Consider the following 12,955-nt stretch of genomic DNA (forward strand, 5'->3'; position numbering starts at 1 on the left):
CGCTCTTTAAAGAAAAAGAATGAATTAACTTCAAACAAACAAAGGAAGAAGTACATTGCACCCATTAGAGTGTGCATTTAAGTCTGAAGGACAGTGGTGTTATCCACACTTGAATCAGCGCAAGACAGGGGTAATTGAAGATCGTTTGGAGAGGCCTTCGTCCTGCAGTGGACATAAAAATAGGTTGTTGTTGATGATGATAGACAGCGGTGTATTCCACATACGAATACGATTTTCGCTGCGCAGTTCTGCGGCGCCTGATCTCTAAATTTAGAAAGCACAGAATTTGTACACGCCCAGGCTCCGATAGGATATGTTCTAAAGCAAACTGTCCAGAAATGAACACTTCTGATGCGCAGCATTACCTCATATACTAAAGTCTGCGATGTCCGGCTCAAGTAACCAGCCTTATCGCCGTAGGCTTTCGCTGATGGAATTAGGGCGTGACTCCTGCCGACGCACTGATACCCTTGGATCTGCGCATGCGCTTCACCAGCTGTAGCCTGGCTATATAAGCTTCCCTGAAACAACTCGACCTCATGCAGCAGCAGCAGCAGCAGCAGCATGCAGTTGAACAGAGGTTGCATCTCTGAAATTTCCGTTGTTTCCTTCACAGGGTTGTCATCGCTTTCTCTGACTGTATATTATGCCATAAATTTTTTTTCTCAATAGCTGCCGCCTCTGCCGCTACGTTCAGTCTCACTGTTTGGTTTTATCATGCCAACTATTGCCGCATTGTCTAAACGCGCGGAATAGCTAGAAAGTGCTTTTCAGGAGAGTCTAAATAACATTCTTGATAAGGTAATGCCTACTGTTGTTTCTCAGCTTGATTATCAGCCTTCCGTTGATAAATAAAGGGCTGGAGAATGAGATCGAAGGGTTTAAACACACTCTTGATTTCTTGAACAAGGCAGTTGAGTCCCTCATAACTGAAAAAGAACAATTACCTGCAAGCAACAAATCCTTGAGTGCACGTAACGAAGCCATGGAAAAGCGTATAGGCGATATGGAACATTACTAAAGGAGAGAAAAAAAAATAACGTCGGAAACATGGGCGTTCTGTTCACTCAAGGTGAAAACTGCACGACTATTCTGAACACTATTGCTTCTATCATACTCTGACCTTTCTCGGCTAATATGTAGAAATCATTCATCGTGTTCCGTCTGGTTCTGACTCAGAAAATTTACTAGTCCGATTACACTCACGAGCACTGAAGAACGCAAACGACATCGGTTTCAGTGCTGCTGGTAGCACGCAGGTGTTCGTCAATGTCCACCGCACTGCTGAGAATAAGCGACTGTTCAGCAACGCTTTGCAACTCACAGTAGAAGAAAAAGAACTAGCTTTTTCTGTAGACTTATGATTGTGTCATAAAAGCGAAGCAGTCAGCAGACAGCAGGGTTTTTCGAATCAAGGAGGAGGCTGACCTAAGAGTATCTGCCCAATCAGCTAGGGCTTTTTGTTCTTATTTTCTCTTTTTTCTTTATATACGGCGTACATTTCCTTTCTGTTATTGAATCTATATTTTTTAATAGCTATCCTTCGGTGATTCACTTTTATGCACGTAACGTCTGTAAGCATCTTCATGAATTTCAAGTGCGGTTGTCCTCATGTCTCCACTCATTCTCGGTAATATGCTTCAAGATCATGGCTTAGTGATGATGTGGATCTGTACTGCTTCTCGTTATATAATGCCATATATCGCAACCGTACTTCATCACAACATGGTGGTTTAGCCATGTTTATTTTTTCTGGGTTGAGATATAGACGAAGGCTTGATCTTCATCTAAACATCTGTGACTGTCAATCATTGTGGATCGAAGTTGATTGCTTTGTGTTAGGTGAATACCATAAAAATTTTATAACTTATAAATTTTTTATAGATCTATAAAATTTACAAAAGTCCGTGGTCTTAGTGGGTGGCGTAAACTTTAACTTACTTAGTGCTTCTTCTTCATGCCTTCGTTTGTATGTCAGCTGTTTTCATGGTCACGGCCTTGAAGCGCTTCTTTCTCTTCCCACTCGTTGTTCTGTTGGTGTTACAGGAGCACCAATTGACCACGATATGTCAACTTCCTCTCCCCTCGTTCCGCATTCATTCTTCAAAGTCATATTAGAGATCACTTCTTCATAGCTCTCTGCTTTCACTACAGTAACACAAGATTTTTAACACATGTTTGAGTGTATTAAAAATTGTTACGATCGGCCTGCGGGGATAGTGACCTTCGAACTTCTCCCAGCCCGCTGCGACGAATCGCTTCGCAAAGCCAACAATGCACCTCTTGCGGACAGCCCAACGGCTACAGCAAAGCTAGCCACATTTGACGGACGGAGTATTGTTAGTTTATCTGCGTTCGCCTTCATGGTCTAATCGGAACAAGAAAACTCCTGGAAGTGGGTGTTCTACGGCGCTTTCTCACGGCCTCCGGTAATCGTCACGGTCATTTGACATACGCGGTGGCTAACTGCGGAGTCAGCTCCAGCTTGAGTCAAGCTTGAACACCCCTGTCTATGAAGACCTTCTCCGCTCGGTGTGTTCAGTGAAACAAAATCGCGGAAGTGACTGTGAGCCCTCGCCCTCAAAGGCGGGTAGACTACGACTACGACGACTTTGGGCGCACCTATTGGATGAAGGCTGGACTGCAGTTTTCCCTCGCGTAGGGATCTAGGGAGGACAGAGGGTGTTTAAGCAGCCGTTTTCGGCTGCTCAGTGTGCTTCGTTACAGTCATGCTAGACTGATGAAATGTAACTTTCTCCTGTCTTCATGTAGACATTGTAAATAAATCCCGTACTCCTCGTTCTCGAAGAGAGCAAGTTCCTCCCTTCAACCACGTCGCTAACGTGGATGAGTCGTACGACGGCATCGGCCAGCTACAACTTTAACATGCCCGACTCCAACTCGTGCAATATCTAGAATTAATATTTAGCTCTGATTGGTTTTTTTGTTTCGTCAACGGACAACGTTAAGCCAGCTTACTGAACCTTTGTCTCAATAATCACCAACTGTGTCACTTCATCTACGACGTCTGTTTAGTGCGATAAAAGTTAATTCTTTCCTTGGAATCCCTGGTTAACATTAGGATTACTTAATAACTAACATAAAAACTAGCTACTTACATAAACTAACATATAACTTACATAAGAAAACTAAAAGGCAACCATTTATTCGGCGCCTAAAAGATCGCTACAAACAATACTGTAACACCTTGAGTACAATGATAAAAAATGCAAGGAAGCGCTATTCCCACATTGAAATTACTTGTTCTGGTTATGACATAAAACAGTGGCGTTTGATCAATTCTTTTATCAACGAAAGTATAAATACTGCTATGACTTACGAAGAATCCATTATCTCGACTCCAGTCGACATCGCTAACGCATTCAGTGTATACGTCTCCTCCGCCATTTTGGTCCAGCTGTTCCACCAGACAAACTTGTTCATTGTGGTTAAATAATTTTTGTTCTCAACACCTGAAGAGATAACTAGTGTAATAATCAACCTAAAATGCTCTAGTGCTAGTGTAGATAACATTAATGCTAATCACATAAAATTGGTTGCTGATGTTATTGCGAATGGACTCGCCTTCATAACTAATTTAACTTTTCGAATGGGTATATTTCCCATCCTGCTAAAAATAAAGTAATCCCGGTATTTAAGAAGGGTGATAAATCACTAATTTCCAATTACAGACTAATTTCTCGTCTTCCATTGTTTAGTAAAGTTATTGAAAAACCAGTCAACATTCGTCTAACTATCTTGAAGAATGTAACTTATTTCAGCGTACACAATTTGGATTCCGTCACGGGTATTCAACGAGCCCTGCTCTTATTCCTTTACTAATAAATGGAAAATCGCGATTGACAAAGGTAACTACGGTGGTTCTGTTAATTTAGATTTTACTACAGCTTTTGATATAATTAATCATGATATTATATTCTCTAAACTTGTTGCTTACGCCATTGAATAAACCGCTCTAATCATCTTTCAATGTTACTGATCTGATTGGGAGCAAGCAGTACAGATTTCTGCCGTTTCTTCTAACAGAAAAATATTTAACCTCGGATTTTCACAAGGCTCAATTCTTGGTCCGCCCTTAATGTTGTTATATATTAACGAACTACCTAAATGTCTAACTTCACCAACGCAACAGACCCTGCATCCCGATGACACCACTCTTTTACCTTCGGGTAAATCTTATAATGACCCTCAATGCTGATATTGTAGAGATCTCTTCGTGGTGGGCTAAATATAAACTTCTCATTAATACTCCCGAAACCAAGTTCGTAATTTTTCGTTCAAGACCCAGTAATCACTCGTAAATTATGGCAATTTTTATCGATTTACGTGTTATTGATCCCTCCAACCACTCTTCTGCTGCGAGTTGGGAAGGGAAATTCTAAAATGTACTTGGAATTTTAATATAAACTTGGAAGTACTCGCATTTATAATGAGAATTCAGCTTGACTTCGAAAAATGGGTCGTCATATACCCGCCTTCTTTCTTCAAAGTAAACCATCCGAGACTAACTGGAAAAAAGGTGGGACGGGACAGAGTGCTAGACTTCAACTGACAAAGAAGGATCGACATTTTCAACTGACAAGCTTTATTCAGCAAATGTCAGCAAATGCATCAACACCAACTAACCCAGCTTTCTACTTTAAACCATCCATTCATCCATCTGAGCTGTGTGATAAGTTCAAAATTTTGTTTTGTTGACCTTTCGCAATATTTGAATGAGAGAACTGACTTGACACAGCAGCTACTGCAAGGCCAGGGGCAGATAATTTAAATGAAACTGGTAGCTGCTGAAGACACAGGACATAAGAAGGAGGCAGACGAAAGGCTGACTATCAGTGTTTTCGTATGCACACAGCAAACATATGCAGGTACGTGAAGGGAGAAAGAGACATAAGGAGAAGGTAATGCATTATAGTGAAAATCAAAATAACTAAGTTATCGCCATGATCAGTGTGCAAGAAACGCGATTTCCTTTGTGAAGTCCTGTGTCTCGTGCTGTCACTCGTTCTTTTATTTAAAAAGAAAACATGCACCAACCAGCCCGAATTCACATTTTATTGCAGGGAAACTTAAGCTTGTGATCTTTCTACGCAACCTATGTACTTGTCTGTATAGAGTATAAATGTTATAAGTGAATGTTGCAACTCACTTGGTGTGTGTGTGTGTGTGTGTGTGTGTGTGTGTGTGTGTGTGTGTGTGTGTGTGTGTGTGTGTGTGTGTGTTTGTGTTTGTGTGTGAAAACTTTTGTTGTAATGAGGTCCGGAGGCTCGACTTTTTAAGCCAAGACTCCCACGTTGGCACTGTCAGGCCAAGCCCTTCGGCGACATCATGAGCCCTCTGAACGGCCCTTAGTTGGTCTCGAAACAATGGACTTTTAATCCTTTTTTCCCCTGTGTCCATTCTTCAACGAGATTGGGGAGAGTCGCGGGACACGCCTCCAGTATATGTCTGATTCCAATGATGCCATTACAATCGTTGCATTCCATCTTAATCTCCCTCTCTGGATATATTTTATTGTGGTACGGCGTGGGATATGTACGTGCTTGCAATAAGTGAAGTGAGACGGCCTGAGCCCTGTACAGTTTTCAATGTGGAAATAGGAATTTCCTACGTCCTAAATAGTACTGTTTGATTATGTCATTGTACGTTAATAAATGATCTCTAGATTCCCTGGCTTGATGGTGAACGGCTCGGTTGTGACTGTCACAGTTAGCAAGTCCTCGTGCCAAGTCATGACCAACCTCATTGAGGTTTACCCGAGTCTCGTCCAGTTTCCCTATATGCGCAGGAAACCATCGGATTTTAGTTCTCATAATCCCAATGTTTTCAAAAAGTTTAGCTGCAACTCCAGCCACGTAGCCTTTATCAAAACACTTTATAGCGGATTTTGAATCACTAAATGCAGGCCCACTTATTACTCCTGATGGCTAGAGCAATTGCCGCTTGTTCCGCCACCATGGGGTACTTGGTAAAGATAGTGATAGCGTCTTGCACCTTCCCTTGGTAATTTGATACAATGGCCGTATATGCTTCTTTACCTTTCACCCAGGGAGCATCAACTATAGCTGCCACTTGGTTCTGCTGCTCTATTTCCTTGCAAGAATGCTTTAGCTCTTGCCTTTCTCCTTTTGATATTATATTCTGGATGCATGCTTCTGGGGAGAGGGTTGGTTCTGATCTTGCTCTTAACTTCAGTCCTTAATTCTACTTCAGCCTCTATTGGGCTCCTTGATCTATTCAGTTCTACACCTATTGCCTGTAATATGTTCCTGCCACCTCGTGTTTTTGTCGATCTTTCGTGCTGCGCTAGTTGTTGGGCCTCCACGATTTCTTCCATTGTGTTGTAGACCCCTAGACTCATGAGGTTGTCGGTTGCAGCGTTACTGGGCATCCCTAGGGCTACTTTAACCAGCTTTCTGAGCATCACATTGTTTGTTAAGTTCTGCCTGCTTCCATTTGAGTAATCCAGCCACATAAGTGAAGTAACGGAGAGCAAAGGCATGTATGAGCCTCAAAGCGCTGTCTTCTCCTAAGCCTCTGTGTCTATTGGTAGTTCTCCTTAGTAACCTAATGACTTCATCTGTTTTATTCAAGATATGTTGTATTGTTCTATAGTTAGCATTGTTTCCTTCTATGCGATACCCAAGAACCTTGATTTTTTCAACCAGCCTGATTGCGGATCCTTCATGAATGCATAACCACATTCTTGGCTCATCTTCCGGAATGTAACCTCTTGGTTTATGACCTTTTCTGCGATTTTCAATGACCAAGAGTTGTGATTTGGCTGCCGAGTATTTCAACCCCCTATCTTTCAGTGTGTTCTCTACACCATATAAACTTTCCTGTAATATGGTCTCTGTCTGTCCTACATTACCCTTGACACTCCGTATGATTATGTCGTCGGCATATACCACATAATGTATACCTCAATTTTCTCCAGATTTCTTGCAACCTTACACATTCCTAAATTGAATAGCGTGGGGGAGAGCACAGCCCCTTGTGGAGTGCCCATATTTCCCAAATTCTTAGCTTCTGATTTAAGCTCTCCTAGCATGAGTTGTGTAGTTCTGTTTCTAAGAAAGTCCTTAATCACGTTAAAAATTTCTTACCTAACCCCGTCTCCGATCGAACGCCAAGTATTGCCTTATGCTATATACGATCAAAAGCTTTTTCCACATCCAATCCCAAGAGAGCTTACGTATGCGCTGAGCTGGCCTGTATAAGTTGGCGTTAGTTCAGCAGCATAGGATCCTGAGTTGACAGTCCGGGACGAAATCCGATCAAGTTTATGGGAGGATGTCATTATGCTCAACGTATTTCGTGAGCTGATTTAGGGTGACATGTTCCATAGCTTTCCCTAGACATGACGTTAAGGAAATAGGACGGAGGACGCACTTGGTAGACGGCCAGAGTAATTTACTCCTTACCACAATTGCCCAAAAATGTTGAAATGCTAAGTCAAAATTCTGCTTCCCATTGTTGGTAGAATGTAACCCTAGAAATCCCAAGCGCCATTTCACAGGAATAACGATTGAAAATGGCTTATTCCACTTTATTTCTGACCACACAGGATGTCTGCTAGTGGGAATGAAGCGTCGCAGCTAGAAATAACCTCCTGATCTCTGTTGCGCTGTTTTTAAGAATCAGACTTGGCCAAAGCAACGCGTGGTATAAAATCGCCAACTTCGGCAGCATTTTTGGCAATGCCGCGAAACGCAGGAATTGAACTGAGGGCAGTGTACTGTACTTATAGAGCTGGAGAGCCGGACCTGTATATTCACGAGTTCTTACCCCAGAATTCAGCAAATTGCAGCTAATAGTGAACATTATTAACAAAGGCGGCAGGCAAAGACCAATTACGAATGAAAGGCTCCTAGAATTCTACCCTAGAATCCACAGTGCAGCGCGCGAGTCAACAAATGCCAGTGGAGCTTTTGCTGCTCATCGTGCCCAAGGCAATTGAATTGCCGCAGCGCGAGCCTCCTTTTGTGGTCAGTTTGCATGTAACTTCGCACGCTTTACACGCACGCGCTTTCGGAGGGGGGAAGGGGGGGGGGGGGGCTAGCGTGCGTATGCGCACAATTGACGTGCGCACCACACTTTGTGACCTTCGAAGACTTGCTAGTAATGAACGCACGGTAAATAATATCTATCCGTTGATTCCTCCCTACCACATCTGTGCCGCAATGCAGAGACGGACTTGCAAAACTCGACATGTCGTTTTACAGCGCGAGACAGCGACGCTCTGCGAGGTCGTGTATAGTTCGAGCTAAACCGCGACCCTAGAGAGTTCGTAATAGGCTGCCATGGGCCGCGTGATTAGAGTGACAGCACGGGTGGGCCATTGAGCATTGTCGTGCGTGTCGAGCCTCCTCCACGCAGGCTTTGCACCCCGCGGAATCTGCTTGGATGGCCGGGCATAGAGCGTATTAGCCGTGTTAACTATTAGCGTTGCGAAAAGTGCGCAGACCTAATTACGGCCGAGCAACAGCGCACAGGGATTACGGTGCCGCAGCATGCTTGTCACTGCTCCTGATCGTTGATCTGATAGAAACAGAGGGCTCAAAATAGCCTCCTATTTCGATCAGCGCAGCTTTGTCATCAAACTTGCTTGTCGGTTGGGTCTGTGTACAGTGTGTGCTTTTCTTTAATTTCAACTTTATGAAGCGAAGATTCCTCAAATACGAATATCTGTTTTAGTGCCGTGGCTTTGTCTCAAAGGGTCAACTTTAACTTCGTCAGGGAGTCACTTGAGTAGAAAAGTGAGAGAGAGAAAATGATAAATGAAAGATAGGGAGGTTAACCAGAACTGAGCCTGGTTGGCTACCGTACACTGGGGAAAGGGAAAGGGGGACGGAAAGATGAAAAGAAGAGAGAGTCCACTGGGGATATCAGTCGGGTACTCAGTCCGGATCAAAGGCGCTGACTCAATCCGGTATCTTTCAAATATCGCAGCAGCGCTTTTGTGGCCTTTTGTAGCTGCGATATGCGAGGCCATGGTCCCAAGATCTTGTTCAAGGTGAACGGCTTTCCATCGAGCTGATTGAGAGCTGTGCAGAGGTCTTGCCTTTCATCTTCAAAAGGTGGGCAGTAGCACAGTAGGTGTTCTATGGTTTCCTCGACACCGCAAGCATTGCACTCGGCCCTATCAGCCATTCCAATCAAAAATGCATATGCATTGGTGAATGCGACGCCCAAACGTAAGCGACACAGCACTGTTTCCTCATTTCGCGGAAGACCTGGTAACAGCCGCAGTTGCATAGAGGAATCGAGGGAATTCAATCGATGTTGAGTGAATTCAGGCGTGTGCCACTTCTCCAATGTGAAAGAGTGCGCTAACTTGCCTAAGTGTTGGGCTGCGTCGGTCCGCGATAAAGGTATAGAAACAAGGGTTGCTCCTTCGTGTGCTTGCCTAGGAGCTTCGACAGCGAGGTGGTTGCCGGAGATACCGCAATGGACCAGGCAGCCACTGAAACGCGACGTCGTGTCCTTTCGTGATCATGTGACGGTGCATTTCTCGTATCTCAGACACGAGTTGTTCACATGACCCGCGACGAAGAGATGACAGAAGACATTGTAAGGCCGCCTTTGAATCGCAGAATATTGCCCACCGATTAGCCGCTTGGTTATTAATATAATCAACCGCACCTCGGAGGGCAACAAGCTCCGAACCGGTCGATGTTGTCAAGTGAGAAATCTTGTATTGGATGCTTAGTGGTCGTGATGGTATAACCACTGCGCTGGTGGAGCTGGTCTGAGTGGAAGAACCATCCGTATATATGTGGACTCGATCAAAGTAGAAAGTGTGCAAACAATCCAGAGCTGCTTGCTTCAAGGCCAAGGTAGGCAGGTCGGTTTTCTTTCTTATCCATGGAACCGTAAGGCGCACTTGAGGTTGTTTTAAACACCACAAAGCTCAGGTTGAACGTGTTGAGGGTGTGAAGCCCGATGGTAAGGAGGCACGATGGGTGCTGACCTTGTTGGAGAAGGACGCCTGTGGTCGTCATTCTGGCAGGCACGCAAGAGAGCTTGACTGCATCCGTGAAACATGAAGAATATGGGCTCTAAGCGTTTCGGTGCTAATGTAAGTCGTTATCGGATGGTCTTGAGCCATGATAATGGTTCCTGCTGTTGAGGCGCTTTGCGGAAGGCCTAGGGAAACACGTAGTGCCTGCGCCTGCATGCTGTTAGATATGGGGCTGTTTCCTGCGCCTACTTCGAGGTCTGGAGACCACATCGAATCGCGCCACTGTTAAGTAAAGAGCGCAGAAACACGGAAAGCACATTCCAGTGGAGCGCACGTGCAAACAAGTTGGCAGCCCCCACTTCGTGTGCCGCCGGGGGAGGTATTCAATGCTTGACTCTTCCAGAAAACGAGGGGATAGCCCGGCACTGTTGGAAGTAAAGTGAGTCCCGAAGCCAGACGGCTGTGATGTACCGGGAAGGCCTGGCAGCGTCGCACCGGCCGCCTTTGAAGAGCACTTTGCAAGCCAGCGAGGCAAGACCAATTCTGCCCGCCTTGGTCCGCCGTCGCCCCACCTGGCTCTTGTGACGGCGCGTAAGTCAGCAAGGCAAGACTGCAGGGGGACCAAGCGGCGACTCTCTTCGCCGGGTATGACACCATCGCACGGGCGCCTACCATTGGCCGAAAATGGCGTCATCTGAGTGGGCTCGCCCATTGGCTGAACGTCGTTTTAAGCCGAGACCTCGAAGGGTTTAAAAGACGCAGATCGGGAGCAGCGGAGAGGATGCCAGAGCATTCCAGAGATTCCTAGAGCATTCCCTGATTCACCTCTCTTGAACTTCTTGCCGCGGGCCGCAGCGTCCGAGTTGCTGCCGGCCCGTAATGACTGTACGACTGTTACTTGACTCTCACCTCACTGTAAATAATGTAAAATAAACCTCCCAAGTTTTTCATCCCGACGTCCGTCCTCAACTCCTACAACGCTCTGAAGTTCTCGAAGAATTGACTTGCATGTTTTAGCAAGCACGGGAGAGCTATAGCGTAGGAATCCGATGAAAATTTCTCGATATAACTGTAGCATAGAGCCCACTGACGATCCCCATGTTCTGCCGGCGATGAATTTGAAGACGTGAACAATAGATGTGAGCTTCTTCTTTAAGTGGGCAACCTGAGGGCTCCAAGTGAGCCCCCAGTCTACAATGACGCCCAAAAACCGGTGATCTTACTTGTAGGAGACAGGCTGACCATTGATGCATACTGGATGACGAGTCATCGCTTTTCGCGTAAAAGCGACTAAGGCACATTTTTCTGTCGAGATGGTAAGGCCTTGTGTGTGAAGGTAGTCAGATGCCTGCGTTGCTGCTTTCTGTAGCCGTGCGCGAACCTTCAGGCGAGTGACCGCTGATGTCCAGATGCAGATGTCGCCGGCGTAGATTGAGACACTCACTCTTTCCGGTAGGGATTCGGCCAGCCGAAGAAGCGCCAGGTTGAAAAGAATTGGGCTAAGAACACCGCCTTGGGGAACGCCTCGGCATGTGTAGTGGTCGGTAGTCGAACCATCTTCCGTGCTTACGAACAAGGATCTTTGTGTCAAGTAGTTTCTGATCCATTGATATACTCGCCCTCCTAGTTCAATTGTCAAAAGTTCGTCCAGAATGGTTTGATGGGAAACGTTGTCTTAAGCGCCTTTCACGTCAAGAAAGAGTGCTACTGATAATCGCTTCCGAGATTTTTGTTGTTCTACAGATGATACTAGATCGATGACGCTGTCAATCGATGAACGACCGCGTCGAAATCCCGCCATAGAGTCAGGGTAAATTTTGTGGTGTTCAAGGTACCAATCGAGACGCATGCGGATCATACGTTCCATGAGCTTCCCGACGCAGCTGGCGAGAGCTATAGGCCGATGCGATGCCAGTTCGAGTGGCGACTTTCCTGCTTTTAGAAGCGGTACCAGGCGGCTGCGTTTCCATTCCTGTGGGACGACACCATCTTGCCATGAACTATTAAAAAGGCTGAGAAGTTCTCTTCGTGCTTCTCGACCTAGCTGGCGCAAAGCAGTATATGTTATGCCATCGGACCCTGGTGAAGACGAACACCTGCAGAGCGCCATAGCAGCTTCTAACTCTTCCATAGAGAATGGAGCGTCCATACTTGCATCTCGTGGGCCGGGTATGTTGCCTAAAGTCAGGAACCAAAGCTGTGCCGCCGGCGACTTTCGCACAAAATTCCTCTGCGACGTCTATCTCACGGCGGTTTTGATAGAGAGCAAGGGCGTTGAAAGGGTGTCGTTGCTGGGGACTTGAGCTAAGACCCCGTAGGGTACGCCACACACGGGACAATGGCTTGCGGGGGTCCAGTGAGTCGCAAAAGCATTTCCATCTTTGATCCGCTAGCTTATCCATTCGGCGTTTGATCTTCTTTTGCATGCGCCGAGCTTCTTTGAGGTCAAGAATTGACATCGTGCGCCTGTACCTCCTTTCAGCTCGGCGACGTAGGGCACGAAGCCTTTCCAATTCAATGTCATTCTCTGTTCGCTTTGATGAATGTGTGAAGTAGCGTGTACAATCTTGCATAGCGTCTGCAATTATGTTTTCTAATCTGCGTGCGATATGTGTCTTGCATGTGTCTTCTACACGATCTTAAAAGACTCACCAGTCGATTTGGCGAGAGACAACCGGTAATGCGGCGTCTAGTCCATCGATTCTCACATAGGTCGGAATATGATCAGTTCCATGGGTTTCAATATCAGTGAACCACTGCACGCTCAAAGTCAGGCAACGTGACACCAAAGTCAAGTCAATGCAGCTGCTGTACGTAGTTCCTCGCAGAAATGTCGGACTTCCGTCATTTAGAAGGCACAGGTTGTGGCCTGATGCAAAGGATATTAGTGACCTGCCCCTGGAATTTATCCTGGATCTTCCCATATATGGCGGTGAGCGTTGAAATCCCCTGTTATTATCCAAGGAC

This window comes from Dermacentor variabilis, chromosome 10, assembly GCF_050947875.1.
Source record: "Dermacentor variabilis isolate Ectoservices chromosome 10, ASM5094787v1, whole genome shotgun sequence".
NCBI classification, from domain to species: domain Eukaryota; kingdom Metazoa; phylum Arthropoda; class Arachnida; order Ixodida; family Ixodidae; genus Dermacentor; species Dermacentor variabilis.